At 37.8% G+C, this 25,618-nt stretch overlaps 1 protein-coding gene across 5 annotated transcripts in view; it reads right to left on the bottom strand.

The window, feature by feature from the left end:
* Positions 1-25,618, bottom strand: part of RHBDF1 (rhomboid 5 homolog 1) — a 1,247,410-nt gene that overhangs the window by 668,846 nt on the left and 552,946 nt on the right. For 4 of the 5 annotated variants that reach the window (XM_044089448.1, XM_044089447.1, XM_044089452.1 and 1 more), the window contains one exon: positions 4,924-5,043. The gene's annotated coding sequence lies outside the window, so the exon portion shown is untranslated. The remainder of the gene's footprint in view (positions 1-4,923; positions 5,044-25,618) is intronic. The other variant, XM_044089451.1, reaches the window with a different exon arrangement.

The following is a 25,618-nucleotide window of genomic DNA, read 5'->3' as shown; positions in this document are numbered from 1 at the left end:
ACTGAAGAAAAATTATGATCACAGTAATGTATGCCAACTTGTCCTTCCTAGACACTACACTGCCACAGTGCAAGCTATGGTGACCTTCTTTGCACACTCCTGAGGTATATGAGAAAAATAAAAGAAAAAAATGACCATGTTGTGCCCATACAAGCTAAAGCAGCACTTTGTGCATACCACTGAAAGGATCCCTATTGAAATGTTGGCACTCAAAACACCAAGTGCTGACATACTGAAAAAAAAAAAGATCAGAAATGCAAGAGATGAGTGAATCTTGGACATCTCTCTTCTTTAAACTTCTTTTTTTTGGAGGAGGCAAGCCTCCTTGTAGCCCCGCTGTGGGGGTAAGTCTCCCACCCTCAAACATATAAATACTAACTCCAAGATCGTCATACCTTGGAGTAAAGGGAATATTCTGAGAAATGCCATCTCTGACTTACTATATGTAAATCCATTTTTTCAACCATTCAGTCTCCGTGTGTCAGGACTCACTCTAATGGTTCCTGACACTTCAAATGGTTACCTACTGAAATCTGACTGTGAGCAGAACTAAACAAACAATGACCATGCCATCCCTGTGCACACCTTGGAGTACGGCTAGTTTTAGAATAGGTGGGATTGAGAGCAAAGGCCACCACTGAGTGAGAATCAAAATCCATTTATGTGGTCTAAGGTGTGGAAGCTAACAGGTTCCTAGAAATTCTGAGAGTCAAGATGTTCTGGGATGCATGCATTTTATGCCTTATTTCTGGAAGGTTATGACATCTTAACTGCATTTTTTACAGCTACCCAGAAGAGTTATGTATGTGCCCAGCATTACTGTGTGAGTCCACATATAAAAATAAAGGTAATTTGCATTTAAGTCACTACAACAAGTTATGCTTAAATATAGGTGTAAGTTGTGTTTAACCCTAACTTTTGATAAAATCTCTTAGCAGATGAAAGCATTCATGCAGGGTTAAAAGATTAAAGTTCTATTTTAACTTCTCAACAGGTCTGATGAAAATTATTTAATAATTTAGCTGGAAGCATTTTTAAATTTACTTAGTTATTTAGGAAGTATTCTTGAATTCTGTTTTTGAAAACACCATCAGATCTACCTTCAGATCAACAGGGTAATCCATGCTAACTTGCATTCTTTAACGTGACCCTCTCTGGTTTAGTTTTGTTATTCCTGAGTCCACTTCCCCACAGGGACAGGAAACCAGGCTGGTTCACTAGGTGACTTCCATTCCAGTGGAGACCTAGTTCCTTATTTTTGTAAGTGGTGGCCACTACATAAGTTTGCTAGCTATAGCAATAGCTATATATAGATACATTTAATGTGACCCAATTACCATATACATCATATTGGCATATTACAATTACCATGCATGAAGAAAAAGTACAACATGTACAAATATAACAGATTTGCTGCCAAAACTGATTCAGTAAAGTAGTATGATGCTCATTGGCACCTCACCCTGAAAAGTGTTGCACATTTATTAGTCAAAATATGATAAAACTTGCTGGCATACTTAATGGTTAATAACAAAATTGCAGTTGGGATTGGGTGAAGGGGGCAGCTACCCTGGCTATAAACTGTTAAGGGGATGCAAGTGGCACTACAAGAGATTCTGTATGGTCCCTGAAAGTCAACAGTATCACTTTTGTTGAGTGTAACTGCTGATAAACATATACACTGTTTAAATGATTTCAGTCAGAGATTGCCTGCAGAATGTGTGTGTATGTGTGTGTGTGTTTTAGGATAAGTATAGCAAAGAGCTATACTAGCTCCTTGATATATTTTAAGTAGGAAATAATTCTTGTGTAAAAACACAGTAGCACTTTGGGTGAGCTGCAAGATTTTGTTTGTTTATTTATTTATTCTGTCTTTTTTTTTTTTTACTTTAATACCTCAACAGGCTTTACAAGGTCAAGAGCCCCACAGGAAGATAAAGTCTGAGACCCTCTTCACTGTAAAGTGAAATAAAGTGCTTTGACTAGATTAACAGAATCTCATGCTTCTGAAAGAATTAATATAAAGGTCTCAGAGCAGGGAAAAATCAAAATGCCTATGAAATGAATAGAATGAGGAAGTGTCTCAAGATAAACAGAGTCAGAGGGCCCTAGAAGGACAAGGAGTGCCAGAGAGCACCCACAGAAGGAACTGTTTAAAATAATCATGGATACCCCTTCACAACTAACAGATTCAGGTGTGCATATCAGTTTTATTGTAGAAAATGTCCTCTCAACAGAACTGAGTGAGGCAGTCCAATCTGTATTAACAGGATCAGTGAGACGTACAGCAGATTTATTGACATCATGAAGCCTTGTTTCTTGACAAATGCTCATACCACAAAACTGAGTTTGACATAAGTAACAACACTGTGCATACATTTGTCATATCAAGTAGAGGTAAGTTTGGGGTTTGAAAGATTATTAGTACCAGGAAACTCCATCAGGTTTAACAGAGTTCAGCAATCACAGCAGATTTAATAAAATCGTGACGGCCGTTTCTTGTCAATTAACTGCAAAATGAGGTTTGTCTTTTGTGTTGAGTATCTGAACAGTGGGAGGCATAATCTGATTACAGACGGTTACCCATTTGCCCCAGAAACTGTGCATGAGTGCTGCACAAGCCGTGGTTGCTATGGCAAACTTAAACAAGTAAAAAAAGACAATTAGGGGTTCCCAGTGATCTAAAGGTTTACTGGTATCAAAATACAGCTATAGCCACATCTGTACTTCTCAAGCTCTCAGCTTAATAATTCCAGACAAAACCAAAAATAATGGGGGGACAATGGCCCAAAATCAGGGACATATTTTAAATATTGTTCATAGGTTGGTACTAGGCTATCAGCCCTAGGGCCTATACAAGCCTAGCCATAACAATTCCCTGGCTATTTCTTCCCAAAGTATTTACTTCCCTGGACCTCTATCTAGCAGGGCGACTGAAGTAATCCCTGGGGTGAATTTCCTATCTCCCATCTAATCATCAAGGTTCCTTTTGAAGAGGGCCAAATAGGCACTCTGCTTGACATGTATGGGTAGTCTATTCCAGAGTCTGGGGAGTCTCTGGGTCAGGAACCTATCCCTCTAGCATGTTTTGTTCATTGTGATGACAAGGTTTAGATCCCTTGAGATATGTCTCTGAGGGATTGGGATTTCTTTAAGTGTAGCATGTCGACCAGCTCTAGTTTTGACATGGCCTTGTATGTTAAGCAGAGATTGCCTCTGAGTAGACGATATGCAACAGAGTATAGGTGGAGTTATTTTAGACAGTCAGCATAGGGCATCTGCTTTAGGCCTGTGATTCTTTTAGAGAGGTATTTCTGCGGCCTTTCCAGTTGTTGCAGATGTCTTGAGAGGTACATACCTTGTTCTTATAAACTTAGAAAGTTGCTAGAATATTAGGTTTTGTATTTTATAAAGGATATGAATTATGAAACTCAAATATCTTTCATTATATAGTGACTTCAATCCTCAATGATTCACCACAGAACCACAAATTTTATGAGGAGGGGACCAAAACTATGAGGCAAAAATCTGGACATTCTATCTATAAAATTCTGGACAGGTGAGAGGTATGGCCACAGTTGCGATACTCATTGTACTGATATTCGTAAACCATTGTATATATGGCTGTAGATTGACACACCCACAGAAATAACCATAAATGGAAACAATCATTTTACAGATAGACACTCTGTATAAAATAGCCACAAGTGAACATCTACATTGTATAGACATCTACAACTAAACAAAAACATTTTATGGACAACCACAGCTGAACATGACCTCTATACAGACAGGCATAATTGAACATACTCATTATATAGACAGCCAGAGATAAGCATAGCAACTTCTGTAGACAGCTATAACTGAACACCACTATCTATAGAAATAGCCATAACGGAGCATACCCAATGTGTGTATACAGTCATGACTGAACGTAGATATTGTACAGCTTCTCACTTGTCTGTGAGGTATACATCTTAACTATTGTGAAAATACCCAACCCTGCACAGATAAACACAATTTAAGCATCAGCAATTAGTACTGTTGCATTGTTAATCTTTTGTTTAGTTTCCCTGCTTCCTTTAATTACTAAGTAAAGACACGAAGTACAAACTTCTAAACTAAATAGTTTTGCTTGTTCTGCAAGTCTGCACTGCTGCCAGTTGCAAGACAGCTTGATGTTTGTACTTGGGTAAGCCTCAGCATCAACAAAACTGAATGGATGCAATGAATCTCACAGTAAGCTTTAAGCAAGAAATGAACATATCTCTTTCAAGTCTACGTCTTTCCAAGAAATACAACATAAATCAGAGTAGTGTGTATTCTACTGCTGATGTCTTACTTAAAGCTAAAAACCTATGGGAAACAGCTGTCAGCAGTAAAATATCCCTGTTTGATTACACTTTACAGATTCCAACATCCCAGTGGTGGGAGTATGTTGTTCCCAGCTGTAGCTTGTCTACCCTGCTAACCAGCTCTCTTATTACCTCAAACACTTGATTCAAGCAGTAATTAATGATAAAAAAGGATGCAGTCATTTCCTAGAGGAAAGTAAGGAAGTGGAAACTTCAAGCAGCCGGCCTTTAATCAGCAGTAAATACATAGCTTTGGTCATTAATATGACCTTAAATTTAACTACAAGGGTTAACTCTTTAGAGCTTTACAGTGGTTTATTTTCATCAAGGGTGGGGCATCTTCTCCAAACAGCAGGACCTACTGCAACCTGCAATCAACATTGCTTTACTCAGCTACTGGTTGGTAGGCATGATGTTAATGTGTCACATGTTCTCCTAACAGCCATCTTAATACTTCTTTCTCTGTGACCCAGACCAAGCAAATAAACAATTCATTCAATTGAATGTATAATGCAAATTTATTAGGCAAACTGCCAAATGGTTAATCATTTAGTCAGTCAAGAAATACCTCTCTGGAGTTACCAGAAGTTAAAGTCCAGAGGTGTTACTGCTTCTTCGGTCTTGCACAAAAGGTCACCTCAAGGGTCAGTGCATGGACCCCCTACTCTTCATCATTTGTAATGAGGACCTAGACATAAACACACAAACAAATGATATTCCTGTGGAGTACAGAACTGCTTTTAACACTAGTCTCTACATTATGCAATTATTTTTTTTTCAGAAATGAAACATTGTTTAACACATTAGAAAACATGACATATTATGCAGATGTCTCCCATTACCAACAAGTAACTTCAAAAAGGATAATCTTTTGTGTCTAATGACACTTTTTAGAGGACAGCTCTGACAAACACTTGCTTTTAAACTTCATTCACATTACAAAAGTCAAAAGTAGTAGAGAGTAAAATATACAAACTACAGATTTGTATAGTTATATTTATGGAATCAAACAGATGTCAGAGAAACAAGGACTGGGTTGGCACTGTGGTGAACTTGAAGCTGCAAACATGTTTCTGCCTTTCACAATTGCATTGATATGCTTACCTGGGTAATTGACATGATCATGGAATTGATTATATGCCAGGTACAGATTACCTCTGCCTTTATCTTAACAACATAATGTACAGGGTGCAATGCAGAAAAGCACTGTCCTGTGTACCTCACTGATAGCCGATCACTTTACTCAAAATACATGACATCAACAATTTATTAAACATTTAATAATTAGCTTAGTAAGTCATCCAATAGCCTGAATTATTAACAGTGCCCTTTTTGACAGGAGATGCAGTGACCTTTCACCCATATGAGGTTGCAGAATCTGGAAAGACTTGCATACTTACTGCCTTCCTTTTATTAATAAAGACAGAATGCACACCACATAATGAAGTTTGACTATTCTGGATAGGTCCCCTCACCTATATATTCGAAAATAAACGGGAATTCCTTCAACATGCTCCTAAGTAAGTTTATTAAAATTCCCCTTACTCTTGGCTAACACAGACACCATTTGTGAGACACAAATATTTATTCAAATTAGAGTAGGTCTCTAAGTAGGCAACAGTGTTAGTAAATGTCATACCTGCACTGCACAAAACTCCAGCACTAAACTCACATGCAGGAAGGACATAAAGAAATAACTTCCTATGTCTCTTAGACACATCACAAATGAACCTCATCATACCAAACACACTACTACTACATTTATACCTGCATTCTCCCCACTCATCTCTATGAAGAGTCATTGGGCCTACAAGCCTACTCTTAAGGTCCAAAGCTTGCAGCCTTCCATGATAAAATCCAAGTTAATAGCAACTTTCTAGTTAGGCATACAAATTCCATTCTCCCAGGGTGGACAAGCAAAGGATGGCAGTAAGTTATTTTTCAGGTGCTAGAATTTGCGATGTTTTCAGGGTTCTTAGATTTCCAACACAGCAAAACTCCAAAAGGAAAAGTTTATTTATACTGATCATACTTCACAGTTAAGCAATACAAAACAGCTTAGAAAAGTGTACATACTACACTGTAACTACTCACATTATTTGATTGATATCATCATGATGAAATAAACCTTTTATTAGGTTTGTTTGTTAGCGTCATATGATCACAGAAGTTAAAGGCAACTGAGCCATGAGGCCTTTACCGCATTGCTAGTGCCCATCCTCAGGCCTTACTCACTTTTCTCACTTTTTCAAGGTCAGGCCAGTCATAGCAGGGACGAATTCATAAATACCAATCCAGTTGTCCAATTCCTGACTAAGGCAGACAGTGTGTCACACTGATTAACCTGGAGAGGAAGTTTGCTCCAGAGAAGGGGGATTTTCTGCATGACATGTCTATCCCTCCACCTTGTCTTATTTATTTGCTGGAGATGATCCTAGTTTTAGTAGGACTTTTTAATTTTTGGAGGTATACAAGCTCTTGGACTACTGGATCTGTTATAGACCTTTAAGCAAGGCACAGACTAACCCTAAGGAGTCTATATTACAGTGAGTATAGAGACAAAGCTTCCAGTCTCTCTTGGTACCTCAGGTCTTTTAAGCCCAATATTTTATTAATTAAAAACCTCTGGGGTCTTTCCAATTGCTTAATATGCCTAGTAAGGTACATCCCAAGGGGGCATTGCACTCAGTGATGGGGCTAATCAATATGAAGTACAAGGAGGTGAAGACTTTTGATTTAGAGGAAATACCTTTTGCTATGACCTGTGTAAGGTAGAAGGACTTCCTAACCACTATTGCAACATGATGATCATTATATGTGAGGCAGCTATCCACCTAGGTCTCTCACAACCTTTTAACTTATGAAGTGGTGTTATTTATTCTACAGTGGTTGCTTACCAAATGCTATAAGGTTGCATTTTTAATGTGTTGCGTTTCAGCCCATTTTATTGTACACCAGCTATTGTCAAGTGTAAGCTACTGTGGACTGCCTATGCTAATGAATAGACTTCCCATACATGTCAAGCAGAGCACCTCACTGGCCCTCTTCAAGAGGAATCTTGATGAGCAGATGGGAAATAGAAAATTCACTCCAGGGATCACTCCAGTGGCTCTACTCGACAGAGGCACTGGGAACTAAGCTTGGGTGGCATGAAGCCATGGTAATCCTATGGGCTAAGCTTGTAAAAGCTCCAGGGCCATTAGCCTAGTACACACCTATGAACCTATGGTGAAGTGCCTGTATGTTAGAAGGGGAATTGACAACGACTCCCAGATAACAATCATCCACAAACTTTGTTAACCATCTGTACCTGGATTGAATAGCATCAGTCAGAGCACAGATCCCTAAGGAACTAGCACCTTCATGCTTTTGGAGGAAGCACCTCCTACTCTTACTGTGAGAGTCCTATCTCTAAGCCAGTTTTCTATCCACTTAACCACATATGAGCAGGTGTGTAGCTCCTTCAGCTTGTTTATTATATTTGCATGTGGTTTAGTATTGAATATATTGGCAAGGTCACGGTATGCTGTGTGAACAGCTTGCCTGCAATCTACAGCCAGAGTAACTGTCTCAGAGAGATTCACTAGAATTATCAGACAAGATCTAATCTTGACAAAGACAAACTTCTGGGGTTGAGTCTGATAGCCTGTATGTCAGATAGCATTTGTAGATTTTGGGAGAAGCAAAATCTCCTTTTAAATGGTAAAGTTCTAAATTTTGAGGATTAACTGTGTCATACCAGCATTATTAACATTAACCTAAAATGATGAGTCTTGCTTTTCTTTTCTGGAACAAAATGCAGCCGGCCTTGTAGTAAGAATCTCATTCACTATCTTCAGATAAACAGTTGGAAATGCTGTCTATAGCTTTTTATGAAATTCAGTTTACTCCCTCATTTAGTGATGTAACATCTCGATGGCTAAATTTTTTCCCCTTTAAATAGGCTGCTTTGCTGTTCATAGCTATTATGCATTGTACAACTGATCAGACTATTTGCTGCTCTTTATCTGACCCTGTTTCTGCTGACCCTGTACGGCCACCTGTGTACATAACTGCTGTATATTACCTCTTCCATCACTTCTGACATAGTACTGCATATACTGTCATGTGTTATCTTCTACCAAAGCACTTCTCTAAGATATGATATCTAATCTATTAAAAAGCTGTACACCGCATATTTTACTGGTTCTTTGATCTTGTATAACAGCATTGTTTAGATGGCCAATTTCATTACAAACTAGGAAACATCCACAATAAAATAAAACAAAACAGATCAAATATAATTCTGATGGTAGCCAATATATGCCACCAAGCCACATTTCACTCTAAAAACACTATCATAATTCACAGTATGACAACAAGCGTGATAATGTTTACCCTTTCAAAGCAACTGATGATTAACTTCATCAGACTGATTGACAGTGTGGGATCAGAGGTCAGACACAAAAAACACTAATTATACTGCTTGGATGGATCACTCTTACTTTACCTGCCCTATTGGTAAACTCAGCCTTTGGTCACATATCCTGCCTCAGTTGTTATAAAATGAGAAACAGAATGAAACATATAGGGTTTTGAAGATAAGCTGGGAAGTGTTGAATTAAATGGCACATTTTTCATTCAACACACTATCGGGCTTTTTATCACCGTTTTGGTAATCTTAAAGAATGTGAATTTCCTTGAAAATCCCCCAATGTAGAATCAACGTGGGATTTGTGAGAAACTTCTAACAGTGTTTCTGTAGAGCAGGTGTCCATCATAACACGTTTTGAGATCTGGGTGCATTCCACTCAGTCTCCATTTTGTGTTTTAGCATCATAGGACCAATGAAGCAAGTTAAGTCTGAAGACCATGTTGCCAAATACCATCCTCAAGAGGTATCCCTAGTTCCAAGAGGGAAAAACATGTCAGGCCAATATAAAAACTTGAAAGTATCCATCTAATCAACAAGGTTAATCATAAAGGAAGCAAGGGTGTCACTTTGATTAACATGCAGGGGGAATTTTTTTTTTTTTTTTTTTGCAGGTGGGAAAACTGTTGGGCAATGAATTTAGCTCTCCAACTTGAATCCTTGGTTTGGATGTTTCTGTAGCCATTCATTGTGTGAAGGTAAAAGAAATTCCTTAGAGGTTGGGTCTTTGAAGACACAGAATGACAGACACAGATCTCCATGCTGTAGTTAATAAGTGACAGAGAATAAGGGTGTGGCTTCTAGTCTGTCCTGGTACCTAAATGATTTTAATCTAATAATCTTTTTCTCAAAGAACCATTAGGGCCTTTCGAACTGCGTGATATGTCTAGCTAGCTACATGCCAAAAGGGGCATTCTACTCAAAAATTGGTCTAATTAGGGCAGAGTACAAAGCTAAAATAATATAATTTGATCTAGCTGAGATACCACTAGAAATCAGTTGTTCTAGACAAAGGATTTCCAAACTACTGTTGTAGCATGGTGGTCAAAGAAGAGGGAACTGTTGACCCAGCTGCCAAGATCCATGACTACCCTACCTGTGTGAAGTGGGATACTGCTATGCTGTCAGTTGATGCCAGGTGACACTGCTGCACATTTTTTACAGTTAGTGTGAACCCTTTAATTGATCTGTCATGGCTAATTCTAACTGAAAGGTTTCTGTATCTATCGAGAAATGGATAATGACATCCAGCTTGTAGACAGCAGTGAATCTAGTTAGTCATATGTCAGAGCTTCTGGTATGGAAGTCAGAAAAATGTATACCAAAAGGAGGGGTTCCAGTACTGAGCCTTATGATACTCAACTGGCTACCATTTTAATTTCTAAAGTGGCACCTGTCATTTTAATTGTGTGGGTTTTACCCTAAAATCAACCTGCAATCCTTCTTACCACAAAGGGTCAGCTTTAGTTCTTTCGGCTACTTTACAATGCCAGTGTGGTTTACAGTGTTGAAGGCCTGGGCCAAATCCAGATATGGTGTGGGGACTGAATAGCCACAGTTCACTGCCTCTGTAACCTTCTCAAAGAAGTTTACCAAGATGCATAGATGTGATCTGCCATTGACTAAACTAACCTGTTGTGGGTCCAGTTGTATAAGATTTTTAATACTGCAATTTAAGAGGTCAGATAGGTTATGTTCCATGGCCTTGAAAATCAGGCCACTTGAGCTAGTGGGCCTGTAATTCTTAGGGTCTGTGGTGGGGTTCCTCTTATGCAGAGGCACCACTCCAGCTGTTTTTAACATCACATACATGTGCTTAGGTTAAACAATTGCAGGACGGATATAGGGAGTGGACATTTGTAGCTATTAATTAGGTATTTAAGTAAATTGTCAGGGCCCATGGAAGTGATATTTTTAGTTCTAGACTACATAGCCAAGAAAAGTCCCTGGTGATCTTAGTAGGGTGAGTGGGATTCAAGGATTTAAGTTAAAATTGGTCTTCTTACCTGAGAGACCCACACAGGAGATTAATATGCTACAAAACACAAATTGATAATGCTCACTCTTTCAGTACTTGCAGTCATGACAATTCATATCTGACAACTATGTTGCATTCTAAAGATTTTTATGACCCCCATTTTGTAAAGCTGTGTGGAAAGCCAAAATAGTACATCTTTTTATGCCTCCTCTGCCAAAGAGTAGAAACAATGAGGCAAGCAAACACACACACACACACACACACACACACACACACACACACACACACACACACACACACACGTAGATAGACTTAGCACTTCTTTTATCTCAAAACACCATCACTTTGATCTTATTTTAGGAGTACTTTCTGTACAGTCAATATTTTAAATTATATTTTTGTCTTATGGTAGCTGTGAAGATAGTCTATTGTGATCAATACAATACCTAAAACGATGAATATTGCTGCCACACTTTTCAGCTTCAAGTTCAAATTAATCCCTGATACACCTTAAGTACCTGTATGACATACACACCACCCATTTTCTGAAGTTGCATGCTTAGCATCCCACCACTTACATATTAACGCAGTAAGACCTTCTTTTGTCATTTACATTCCTTTTTCTTTAACCTAGCAATGACTTCCATAATGCATAATTTTATCACAGCAAAAATATTTGGGGCCCACAGTTTTGTCTAAAGGTTACTTTATCTAATGGTCAGCTTGCTGGAGACCAATTGCTATGTAATCTGATATCATTTCATTTCTTTGAAAGTAGTATTGTTTAGCAGTTGCTGATGGCTTTGAATTAAAATTATTATATAAAGTCAGTGTTGTACCTTGAAACAATTTGTATCTTTGTTTTTCTATACTATAAAACTGTACAATAAGTCTTATTATCACTGAACTAATATGTCCTAGCACCCATGGCAACAAATTGAAACTTTCTTGAAATTATCATTATTATTGACTTCATAATACATTTACATTCCTTCGACATAAGATGACCATTCTCATGTCATAACACTGAAAGTACCCACACTGCCAACACAGTTTACATATTTATGACAAATCTGTGTGCCACACCAAAATACTGCTCGTAAGATGTTATTCACAGTACATGGTGCAATCACTGATGTGATAAATTGCAGAAAGCAATTAGTCAACTACACTGCCAAACAGGGAACATTTCATTAAGTGGGACTGTGCATGACTGTGACCTGCTTCACTGTGTAGCTGGATATACAAAGCAGTGACCATCATGTACACTACTGTGTATCACAGAATACTACCAAGACCACACACAGACATACGTATACACATGCACAAACACATCTTCATATACTTACAGCAGCCATTCACTCACAATCACTGATAGACACACACACACATTGTTCCAATACTCTTGCAAAACACATGCACAGTGGCACAGAGAGATACACACCTCAACTTGCCTATATCTGCTATTTGTGCAGGGTGAAGAGGCTCTATTTCACCCTTCACAGATCCCCACCACTGGTATGTATAGACGTGTGTGCCTCAAGACTGCAGTGCATACAGGTGTGTTTGGATTCTTTCTCTGCGTAGCATCCTGGCCCTTCCCTGCACTTGCATCATTCAGGAGTCTACAAATCCTGTACTACGCCAGTTCTCTACAGAGACAATGTTCCGGGGAGGTCACTATCATAGTACCCTCACACAGAGTACCAGATTAGTATTTGGTGCTCCAAGCTTAGCTCCTTAAAGTGAACAGTGTTCATTAAAAGGCAGAGAGGAGGATCTATGAATCAGAACAGTTTTGTGAAGTATGCAAAGCAGCTTGCATTCCTCTTGCATATCTCACAATCCTACTATAAATGCCAACCATAATCTTTTGTAGAATGTAGAAGGAAGCCTTTACCCAGAAATTACTTATTTTGCATTCGTTGTAGTTAGTAGTATTATTTGGGCATATTATTAATTTGATGATTAATGATCATTAATATTATTATTGGTCCACTTATTCAATTTAATTCTTTAAAATAAATATATATCAATTGCTTGGCAAAAATACTGTCTGCACTACAAAAATCCAGTTGTGATGTCACTGCACATTGCATACCATGCTATATCAATGCATACTGAAGAAATGTTCAGATAATTCATAGAATATTCCAATATAAAAACAAAACTGAGAGAGCAATGGTTAGCAAATGAAAAATTGTAGTAAATTATTACTATTTTTGTAGTTTAGAATTATAATATATATCTTATTTGATATTAGTTCTATTTATTTATTTATTAACTTTTTGTATTTATTTATTTATTTTGTATCTCTCCTAAATCCCCCATCCAGACCATCCTCCTATCATCCCCCCCTTCCCCTCCCCTCCTTTTTGTTTTTTTTCTTTTCCTATTATATTTTCTGTTTCATTTGTTTTCTTATATATGTTATATAATATAATCATAATGAAAAAATCAAAAAATATGAATAGATGTTTATTAGATTAGATTATGATATTTTATTTTAGAATTGATTTCTATTTGATGAATTATTATTTATATAATTTTTTTTATTACATATATATTTATAATATATATTATTTAGTTTTAAAAAGTATTGTAAATATTTTTTAATAGAAGTTTTTATATTTTATAATATAATATTTACATTCTAACTAAATAAATATATAAATATACACGCCATTGTAATTATTTTAACTATGTTGTGTCACTACAGCCTCTTTAGTTGTTGTCACTATCATGACTTCTCATTTGTTGGATATGCAACCTTGCAGCAGAGTTGGATATGCAACCTTGCAGAGAGTGTTTAGTTAACTGCAGTTCTTTAACTTTAACTTAACTGCAGTTCTTAATTGGTTTTCCTTTAATTAATAATTGATTGCAAATGAAAATATTTTAATTAATTAATTAATTAAATTAATTGTGTTAGCCATGTGTTGTTTGTAGTACTGTTTTGTTTTATGGTTCGAAGAAGGTGAGGAGAAGTACAGGAAGGCTTGGCACAAACAATTTTTTTTTTTTTGTCTTTTTATTAACAAAAGTCGGTTGAGTCCCTAAGTATATTCTACTATAATTCATAGAATGAAATGCCGAACTTGTATGTGTTGATTTGTTAACTGTTTTGGTATAACTGACAAGCAGACTGCTATTAGCTAAAAAGGCAACAACATCTTATTTTGTGTGTACTTTTTATTTTTCCTTTGTTGACTGGGTTAGTTCCACTAACCTAATGGCCTCTTTTCAGAGGAGACTCAAAGTGCTATTATACTACTAGGGGTAAATTTAACTAGAGTTACCACAAACTTAAGCAGATGCGACTTTGCATTACTGTCTCATTCAAAGGGCAGCACACTCTGGATTGCAAAACTCCTCAATGCTGCATTATCATCACACAACTTGTTAATGTGGAAACTCACACAGAATACGCAGTTGCTTTTTCCAAGCACAGACTCTTAATGTCAAAAATTGACTTTCTAGTAAACTGTACTTATGTACAAGCACATGACATACATCAGCCTTAGCATGACAATCATCCAGGCCTTGCTTCTTGCAAGCATTTGCTCAATCTTAAAATAATTTGGTTGTGCATTCATTTCACTTTGTAGTAAATTGTTTTCCTGAAGAATAGTTAAGTTGTCTTCTTATACAAAATATTTTCAATGGCCCACTCTCATTGTTAGAATACCATTCATTAGCTTCTATGCATACTACAACATCAGATTTTGCTAATACCTGCCATGCCATTTACTTTTAGTTTTTTCCCCTCTGAAAATCTGATATTTCCTTACTGTCGCCACATAAAGTTCATATTCAACCCCCATATCTTGTGTCCAACTTAAGCTTGTTACATACAATACAACATTAAATAAAGACATGCCAGACTCAGAGAGGGTCTGTGCTTGTTTGCTGCTCTTCAGTCACATGGGATGGAAAGGCATGCCCCAGCCATATGTAAGTACATACAAACACATCCTGTGGATGTCCAGTAACCTTAGCATACACTACAGGGTTCCACTTCCTCAATATATTACATTAGGTCATTATACCTGTGCAGAGAGGTATCATATACATTCAAATACACAAAATGTAATTATTCCTCTGACTGGTATACTTGATATATGAAAAGTAAGGATGTGGGTCACTGGTTGGATGTGTGTATTCACAGGGGTGGGGACGTGAAGTGGTCACCCTGAGGAGGAAGGGGGTGGTAGCTGACTGTGGGGATCAAGTGTTCTCTGGATTTACAAAAGTACTTCTTTACATAGAGAAGGCAAGACAGCTAATGTGCTAGGACAATGGGTAGCAGAGATGGAACCCATGAAGGTATTTAAAGTGTGGGATATGTGGGGAAAGGATGAAGCTGAAGGGAGTAATGAAAGGGGGAGGAGAATATTAAATGCACTTGAAGGACTCTCATTTTGATATCCCATAAATGTAATTTAATGAAAAAAATACTTCTACTATATTCCTGTGCAGATTAATATTTTTCTGATGCACTCAGTTATATTTCAGTCTCAGACTATGAACTGTGAAGGAAAATCTCTGTTTTTAATGGTTTGATATATATTCGCAGCAACTTGCAATGCTACTACAAGAGCCGACTTTTAAAACCATTGGTGCAATAGACTTATCTCTTTGTCGCTTCCTCCCTCTCTCCCTCCCTCCTTATTCCTCCCGCCCTTTAGCATGTTGAAATTCAGGATGTAACCTGAAGCCAAAGACAGACAATAAAGGTGGTTGCTGGCTGTTAGACAGACACTGTACCCCTATGCTAATCTACACTACCAGCAGCTCATGATTAGAATGAACTTTTCCCTAAAGACTTTACTGGAATATAGGAGGCTGTGTAGCCAACAGACAGTCTCTTTCTAAGAACTGTGTGTGTGTGCGTGGGGGGGGGGTGTTAATGTAATGACAGTTCAGGAGTTTTATTCTGTTTCTGCCACCTCAACAGAGATCAGAAGTGCTGCATATTTACTAACTGGACATGTGTGAGAGTACATGTTGCACTCCACGTGATGTCACTGCATGTTGTATCCCATGTAATGTTACCACACTCTACACCCCACATGGCATAATTGTGTTTTACTCCTCATGATGTCAATGTATGCAGCATCCCCATGTGATGTCACTGCATGCCATCTCCCATATGATGCCACAGCATACTTTATACCCACATGGTGTTACTTTTTACCCACATGATGTCACTAAATGTTGTATCCTCTTGGATTTGAACAACATTGCTAAGTTTGGACTTGGCTGGGAAAGACCTACGTAACTGCAAGACCAGAAATGTTTCACTGAAAGCACTTTTATGTAGGGTTTAAAGTGCTGTCCCTCTTTCATACTCTTCATGGGGACAAATGCATTGTGTACATAAAGAAGCTAAAAGCAACTAGCGCTAGTGAAGACTTGAGCAGACCTAAAGCTTTCACTGGAGTTAAGACAGAGGACATTTCACACAAAAGAACGATAGTTATAGATAAACAGTTAATGAAAATAAAAAAAAAAAAAAACGAATGTGAACTTGAACATTGGTGGAGAAAGATTAGCCTTGTATCGCCACAAATTCACCAGTCCCAGAGTAAGTGCAAAGAATGTAGAAGCTTTCATGGAACAGAAAAAAAGACTGATATTCTTATCTGCTTTTGTTTTCCTTATCCAATGTGTAGTCACATAGCAAGGGTTTTCATTCTGTATCTTATAAGCTGTGCAACAGAAGTCATTTCAGGTAAGGACATGATAATGCTTTCTTTTTCCCCCTCTCTCTCTCATTCCAAGAAATACTTTTCTAGATAGCAATAATCCATACTTCTCGTGTGAAGTATGCCACTGACATAGTGCTATGATTTTAATGTTTACATAATGGTTTGTACCAGACAAAGCATCCTTTAAAGCTTGTAAACATTTCTGTTATATAGTTTACATCAGTCAATAGTGAACACTGTTGCTGCTGCTGAAAGTTTCCAAAAATGAACAGGTTATCTTGGATGCTTTTGCTAATTTTTGTCACAACAGCAACTGGTTGTGAAATAAGTTTTGCTAAGTAGTCAAAAAGATACAATGGATGTAATGTAATCAACAGCCTCAAGGAATAATACTAACATTGACTGTTTAACATGTAAATATGTCACTGTTAATAGTGCAATACATAAATAAATGAATGCATAAATTAAAATTATAACTTCTTTCTTCTTCTTTCGGTTGCTCCCATTAGGGGTCATCACAGCGGAGCATCTGTTTCCATTTCTTCCTGTCCTCTGCATCTTGCTCTGTCACACCAACCACCTGCATGTCCTCTCTCACCACATCCATAAACCTTATCTTAGGCCTTCCTCTTTTCCTGTTACCTGGCAGCTTCATCCTTAGCATCTTTTTCCCAATATACTCTGCATCCCTCTTCAGCACATGTCCAAACCAACGTAATCTTGCCTCTCTGGCTTTGTCTCCAAACCTTCCAACCTGGGCTGACCCTCTAATATACTTATTCCTAATCCTGTCCACTCTCATCATACCCAATGCAAATCTTAAAATCTTTAATTCTGCCAAATTATAACTACACAGACAAATTTAAGTGAGGTAATGCCTAGCTCTGAGGTGGAGCTTTATAATTTTACTAGATCTATAGGCTTCCCACACTGGGATATTCTGATCCTGTTAATCCTGCTGTAGGCTCCTCATTACCCTCAATCTTCAAAAATGGGGTGAGGACTCCAGTGTCATTGATATGTTGTAAGTCTCATGACTCCAGTAATATTGGGGACTCCTGACTGAGCTTCTCAGCCATCCTACGTACCATTTGACTCCTGTTAAAGTGCTGTAGGCTCCCTGACTGTGTTAACCTTTTAGGGAACATGTGACTGTTAATCCTGCTGGGGTTCTATCTCTCTCTCGACCTTATTCATATCGGATGCATTTTGGCTTTTCTGATTCTGCTGAGATTTGTATCTGTTATTCCTGAGATGGATGCCCTTAATTCCATTAATTCTGTTCTGGATCTGCTGTCTCCATAAAATGAACTTCAGTCCCTGACTCTGTTATTGTTCTTAAGGGCTCCACGACTGTTAATCATGATGTGAAATTCTAGTTTTGCTTGTCTGCAGCATGTCTTATTAGTCTTTTACACTTGTATATATGTTTACTTTTCATGCTAGAAGAAGTAAGAACAGCAATAAGGAAAATGAAGTTAGGAAATGCAGCAGGCTCAAATGAGGTCACAGCAGATATGCTCAAGATGTTTGGTGAGTTAGGGGAGAAATGGCTCCTGAGGTACTTATAGCAATGTAGAGACAAAGGTGTATCCCTGATGAGTGGAAAATAAGCATTCTAGTTCCAGGGTGTATAGGAACTAAGGGGATATTGACAACTGTGGGCAGTACAGAGGTGTCAAATTACTCTCAGACTTGTATAAAAGTGCTGAAGAGGGTGATTCATGAAATGAATATGCTGAGTAGTGGAAAATAAGATTGGGAGATGAGAAGTTTGGATTCAGATCAGGATGCAGCACAACAGACCTGATACTTGCAGTGAGACAGATAGTGGAGAAGAAGAGTCCAAATGGGTATTCCTAGACTTGAAGAAAGCATATGAGAAGGTCCCAAGTAAGATAATTTGGGCAGTCCCAGGGACACTGGTAGAATTAGTACATGCTATGTACAAAGATCCAATGTCAATATTACAAACGACATTCAAACTCACAGTCAAGTTCCTAGTGGGAGTGAGTGTGCATCAGGGTTCAACTCTGACCACACTGCTGTTCATACTGGTGATGGACTACAGTTGCAAACAGGTCACAGTTAACAGATACTGTATGCAGCTGATGTAGCAAATGAAATAAAAAAGAAAACAATGGAACAGGTTAATAGCTTTAAGATTCTAGGAGCGGTGAATGAGGAGAAAGGATCTCTGTATATGTAGGTCAGAGGAAATGTAGCTAACAAACAATGGGTCAGTAGTAGTGCATGACAAAAGAAGCCAAAGATGGAGGTGTACAAAACAGTAGTGCAACCAATACTTCTTATGTAGTACAAAAATCAGCGCAGTGAAGGCAGAACAAAATAGTCAAAGGTGCCACAGCTGAGTTCACCGAATGCCTAATTAAAGCCAGATTTGTCCTCATTCACCCACCCACAAAATGCATTCAGTAGCATCTATCAGGTTGTTATAAAGCAAACTTCTTGCCTTGTGTGCTATCAAACCATTAAACCTTGCCAGGATTATCACAGTGCAGGCTCCAACGTTACTAATGACAGTCACTTTTGCAGCATGCAATGCATTTTGATATGGATCTTGTGACGACCCACCACTGGACCAGTAATCAAGTTGCCTCAATCCTTACCACTGGCACCTGTGGGGGAGCTTTCACTGGAAGGATAACAGGTACACACACAGTATTTCCAGATGCAGCTCTCTGCATCAAATGCAATTTCCAGTCAGTCCGGGGCTGGTTTCTCCCTCTTTCTCCAGGTCCCGAGTAAGACTCCCCACTGACACAGCTATAGAGTTGAGATCTCAGCTGAGTGACCAAGCCAAGACCTCCAGCACCCTCTCTGGCCAACCAGAGCTTTGTGTCCCTGCCCAAGTAGCTGACGCACACACTCTTTGAGGTTTGATTTACACACACACATATCTGGGAAAGACTGGCACAGTTTTACTAGCTATGCCTCCTTCTGCCCAGACTATAAGGTAGTATCATTGCCACCAGCCACTCCTTATCAGCTACTTTAGGGCCCTTAACAAAGGGTGTCCAATCTTACTGTGTAACATTAATACAAATGGTAGTTTGAACAAGAGCAAGGCTATTAGAATTTGCCCACATAGTGTCACCAAATAAATATGCAAGCACATTCAAAACTTAAATATCTCTACAGAGGTCATCCACAAAGCAAAGTTTAAATATATTTAATAATAAAAAATAAAAAAGAACAACACTACTAAATATATAGTCACAGTGGCATTAGAGTTCAACACCACAGGAAATATTTAAAATAGCATTGCAGTACAGGTTAACACAAACAAAGAAAAACATCTAAACTAAGCTCCACTGTATTCCTGGCTGATTCTAAGAGAGTTATTATACCCTAGCAACTTACTTAATTAGAGCAAAGCAGATGTGGTGAATGGTTCTTCTTCTTGTTGTCAGGTCCAAGACAGAATGCAGAATGCTCTGTCTCACTAAGAGACTTCTCAAAATAATATCTAAAATATTACTACTGGGATAGCTTGCAGAATGACATCATTTCTGGTCATCTGATTTCTAGTTCTCATCCCCCCCCCCTGTTGCTGAAGCTGGCAGTATTTAGCATCTACCTTCTAAAAATACATAGACAAGGGCTTTTCCTCAGATCTTTGGCAGGTGCTGGAAGTCATAAAACAATTGCATTCTTTCATGCTTCCAAAGTAGCAATTAGTTAACCCCAAAGACAATACAGAAAGCTTCCTAGTACAGACTTTGTGTGTCTAGCTACACTGAAACCTGTCAGATAGCCTCATTATGGCCTAGCCTATAAAGTGATTTAATTTCAAATATTTTTCTAAAGTTTACTGGACTAAGGTTAACCCATTGGTTTTCCCTGTTAACATATACAGTTAAACAGTTACAATAGTGCATGTCCATTTCTGTTCTCTTCCAGTTGGGCACACTGTGGATACATTTTAAGCACAAGCACTTTACTAATACCTTTTCAACACAAACATTTGTACAGAACAATATGATATACACATGACATACAGTTCTAATACATTTGTAACACAAGCATCTTATATAAATTAGGTTGATATTCACAAATGGCATACAATTATTTACAAAATTTCAGCTACCTGTGCTGGCAGTAGCTCCTTTTGTCACATTTCTTCCCCCTTTCGAAGACAAAAGCTAGTTTTTCAAGTGACCCTTGAGAAACGTTGTTTGAGAGGGATGAACCTATCTGGGAATACATTACCTCATATACTGTCTTCCGATTCCAGCTGCCTTGGCATTGCTGACCCCAGTACACACTGCACTGTCATATCATATGCCAGCAATCCTAGGCTCCAACATAGTAACTTGGGATTTGGCTGCCTGTCTGCCTGTAGCCATAGATCCCCCCTCAGACTCCTCCTGCAAATAATTAGCACCAGAACCTGCCTATCATGGTAAGGTTTCATGGTGTTAACATGGTACAGTTTGTGTCCCTGCCTCCTGCCTAGCAGTTCTACCAGGTAGTTAACATTACTGACCTTCCTTACCACTTTCAAGGGTCCCTCCCAAGCTGCCTGCAGCTTATTGTGTCTGACAGGAATGAGAACCATAACCTGCTGCCCCACAGCATACTCTCTAGCTCGAGCTTTCCTGTCATACTAGACCTTTTTCTACTGTTGGGTTCCTGCCAGGTTCTCTTGGGCCAAGCCCATGAGTTCCCTAAGCCTTATCCTGAGGTTCAGGACATATGCCACAACACATTCTTTGTGGGATTCACACTCACCCTCCCACTTATCACGAATCAGACCTTGAGGTTCCCTCAACCTATGCTCAAACAGCAACTCAAAGGGTGAAAAACCTGTGGATTCCTGGGGCACCTTTCTGTAAGCAAACAACAGATGGGACAAATATTTGTCCCACTCCCTCTTAAACTGGTCTGCAAATGTCTGTAGCATGGTCTTTAGTGTAGAGTTTAACCTCTCCACCAGACCATTAGCCTGGGATGGTAGGGGGGGTGGTCTTTAGGTGTTTCACCCCACAGTGCTCCCACAGACAAGCCAGCAGGTCTGACATGAAACTGGCAGCTCTGTTAGTCAGTATTTCTTTTGATAAACATACCCTGCTGAAAATCTCTAACAGATCTCTTCATACTACTGCTACTGATTAATACTTTTCCGACCTGCTTGCAGTATATGCAGTGACACTTTCAGCCATGGAATTATGCTTCTTGCTTCAAGAGGGGGCCTTTATGGAAGTAAAACTACATAACCTTTTTTTCTGCAGGCAAAATTATGGGCAGCATGATCCCTGTCTATACACATGCAGACAAACACAAATGCAAGACAAACGTATCAGACCATCAATGGCCAATGCTACAACGTTATCATTTTAGTCAGAGAATAGACTTTAAAACCTAATTCAAGATTGTCTTGCAGTCTGTGGCTTAGAAAATCAGACTTAACATGCTATTTTTTAAATCAAAACAAAATAACAAAAAAATATATATATATATAACAACCAATGTTAATTCAAGAGCTCTATTCTCCTGGAGTCGCTGCAAAATAGCTGTCCAGGGAGGATAACAACACACAACAAAACCACACTTAAATACAGACATAATTAAACAACCCAGTTTAAAAAATAATTAATTCAATAAAACTTTCCAATTTCAATGAGAAATTAATCCAAAAGGTATCAAAATATTGAACTTCAGGATACAAATGCTTTCCTTTCATCGCAAATACTTTTTCATAGAATACTAATTTCTCTCAGGGAATTTTATTTGTTCCAAAGCTGTTACCTTAAAATTACACCTCAAAGGATGAAATTTACTAAAATGTATAGCCAATGGCCTATTCTCATTGCTATTTTTATATGTTCCTTATGTTCTCTTTTATTCTCACACACAAGGATCTCTTAGTTTTACCTATAGAAAATGACTGACATGGCCATTGTACTGTATAAATAACTACACAACTATCACAGTTGTATTCCCCTACAACGTCCACTCACTTGCCATTTATATGATGACAATTATTTACTATATATGGACAAATTCCACCTAGCACAAAGGACAGTACCCTTTCTCCTTAACACACAAGGATGCAATACTGAGGAAGGTGTCACAAAATAAGTAGTTACTAAATAATCTGAAATACTTTTTCCTCTTTTGTAGGAGAACATTATTTGATATTGTTGTTCTTAATATCATGTTGTCAAACAACAAATTCCAATGTTTTAGAAAAACAGCAACCAACAGTGATGACAAAACATTATACTTGGATACATACATTTATCTTCAGAAAGTTGGCGTAGCTATGGGTACTGCTTGTGCCAACAGCTACGCCAACTTAGCTCTGGCACATTGGGAATCTGTCCACATCCTGTCTGAAACAAATATTTACTGTGACAGGATTATATGGTATGTTCGTTTTGTGGACGATATTTTTCTGTTATGGAAGGGTGATCAACAGGAATTAGACAATTTTGTTGCTAATATGCACAATACAACCAACTTTTTGAAATTTGCATTCAAATATTCTCTGAATGAGATTGAATTTTTAGATGTGCTGCTGACTAAATCTGACTTAAATCAAATGTCTAGCAGCATCTACAAGAAAACCACAAGGAAGAATGCACTCCTACACAGAAGAAGTATGCATCCAAGACATATTCTTAGAAACACACTGAAAAGTCAGATCTATAGAGTGCTACGGTTACACAGCAATGATACAGATGCGGAGAAAGCTCTCTCTGAACTTAAAATTGAATTTTTAGAGAGAGGTTATGAAGCTAGGGGAATAGATGTTGCTATGGCTGAAGCATGGGCAGAAAGAAAAAATAGGTGTAAGCCATATTTTGGTAAAAGAACAGAACTGGCACCTTCTATTGAATGACATACACCCTGTAATGATATTTTCAGGGTGACTTTTCAATACTCGAGTGAAATTAATGAATATTGTAATGTCATTAAGAAAAACTGGAATATTTTACATAGTGCTCCGGAACTAATGAACAAGACAGGCTATACACCATTGTTTTCTTTCAGGAACAACAAATCTCTTAAACAACATCTATGTGACAGAACTAGTTCTGAGAATAGACTGACCTCTGTTAGAATGGGCACTTTTACCTGCAGGAACTGCTTGGCGTGTAAACATATTTATACTAATTCTTTTTATACACACCCTATGTGTAAGTTCACTATCAAGATGAACTACTATGCAGACTGTAAAACTGCTAATATAGTATACTTTTCGTTTTGCCAGAGGTGCCATGCATACTACGTGGGCAAAACCAATAGATTATTTAAAGACAGAATACTTGATCACATTAGGGACATCAATAATCAAAAGGACAGCAACGCCCTAGCAACTCATATAATGAATACTGATCAGACACACACTTTCAGAGTTTTAGTATTACAAGTAATAGAGGTAAATATAAGAAGGGGAGATTTAGAAAACCGTACTGAGTCAGCTGAACAAAAGTGGATCCTTTTACTTAATGCAGAGAAGCCTCCAGATCTCAATTATAGGCCCTCTTTGAAACCCTTCTTAAAGGCACGTCCATTGAAACATAAATAGCTCTATACCCTTTTTTTTAACACATGCGTTGCTATGTCCAAATATTTATATATTTTTGGGTTTCTATTTACATACTTTTTTATGTATATTTCTGTATTGTTTATTTGTAAGCACTTACTGGTTTAATGCTTTTGATAGTCAGAGATACTTTTATTGCCCTTTTAAACTTTAAATCATTAATTAATTGATTTATTAACTGACAACTTATATAACAATGTTTTTAACTGTTTTTTATTTGTCTGATGAAACAACTTGTATGTCGTGAAAGCGCTTACGCTTTCATTTTATTTATTTTATTAAACTGTTCCGCCTTGTAAGTTCTGTGCAGTTTTTATTAATTTTTAGTGCTACTTCAGTTTATTGCACGGTTCTGAACCCTTTGCTCGTTCTTGGCTTTTACTTTTCTCAACAATACATAATTTCCTGCCATCGTATATCGATTATCCTTCCCAGTAAATTAGTGTGGTGTCATTAATAAAAGAGGCTATACACATCCTTTTGTTCAAAAAGCACTGAAAACTTTACTAACATTTTCTAAAATAGTGCCCTTGGTGGTTACAAGAGGGCTTCCCAGAGGGTTCACTAAACTTTTATGGACTTTAGTTCTTTAAATCAGTTATCCAACATAGTTTTAAGGTGGACTATTTTATACCTAGAAGTAACTGCTGAAGAAAAAAAAACATCCTGCTTATTTGTACTTCAGAGCAAGCACTTGTGTTTTGTTAAGTTCAAGGCAGAGGTTTATATATCTGCTGCAAAGGGAGGAGACTGGGAAAGCCAGAATAATAAGTTAACCTTACACCGACAGTGCAGAAGGCAGACAAGTAATTGTGAAATTCTTCAGATCTCAAATATTAGAGGCTGCAGTGCTGTTGACAGGAAGAGAAGACATGGTTTATTTCATGGAAATAAACATAATGGGTAAAGCAAAACAAACAAAGAAACAGTCAAAAACAGTATCAGGTGGAGATGGGAAATTCCTGCTGTGCTGACAGTTACAGAAGCCATGCTGCTCTCACTGAACACTCAGTAAGCTAGTCTTATCAGCTACAGAAGGTTCAAAAGCACAGCAAAATGACACAGAATGGGGGTGGGGGCAGGACGGGACAGTAATATTACAGCAGGCTATCTTTAGGATAGCCTAATTTGCAGTCCTCTTACAGGATCTTTTAGCAGCTGTATAAACATGGCAGTTCTTTAAATGATGACTCAAAAAACAGTAAGGAAAACATTGCCCACAAAGTCCTGATACTTTATATACAAAAAGGGAAAGAGGAAGAAAGATTGTTTAATCAAAGTGGAAATGCTTGTTGATTTATAATAAAACAATCATCTTGTGCATGGGGAAGGTTAGATGGCATGTAATAAAACTAATGTATCTTTTAAACAGCTGTTTTCTTAACGAATAATATAAAGTTGTGACCAAACAAGTCAAACACAGTGACTTTTCTCCTTATGTACTAAGAAGGTTAATTTTTTGAGTCATTCACAAAATGTAATTGAAGAGCATGAATACAGTTCACGTTTTGAGCGAAGTTACTAAAATGTAGTAGTTCCTGCCACATTACCACATATTATGACATTCTTTAACTACTAGATGGAAAA

The sequence above is a fragment of the Protopterus annectens genome, chromosome 12.part0, assembly GCF_019279795.1.
Source record: "Protopterus annectens isolate FY-2018-M chromosome 12.part0, PAN1.0, whole genome shotgun sequence".
Classification (NCBI taxonomy): domain Eukaryota; kingdom Metazoa; phylum Chordata; order Ceratodontiformes; family Protopteridae; genus Protopterus; species Protopterus annectens.
The sequence above is the reverse complement of the archived record's forward strand: the minus strand, read 5'-3'. Positions and strand labels throughout refer to the sequence as shown.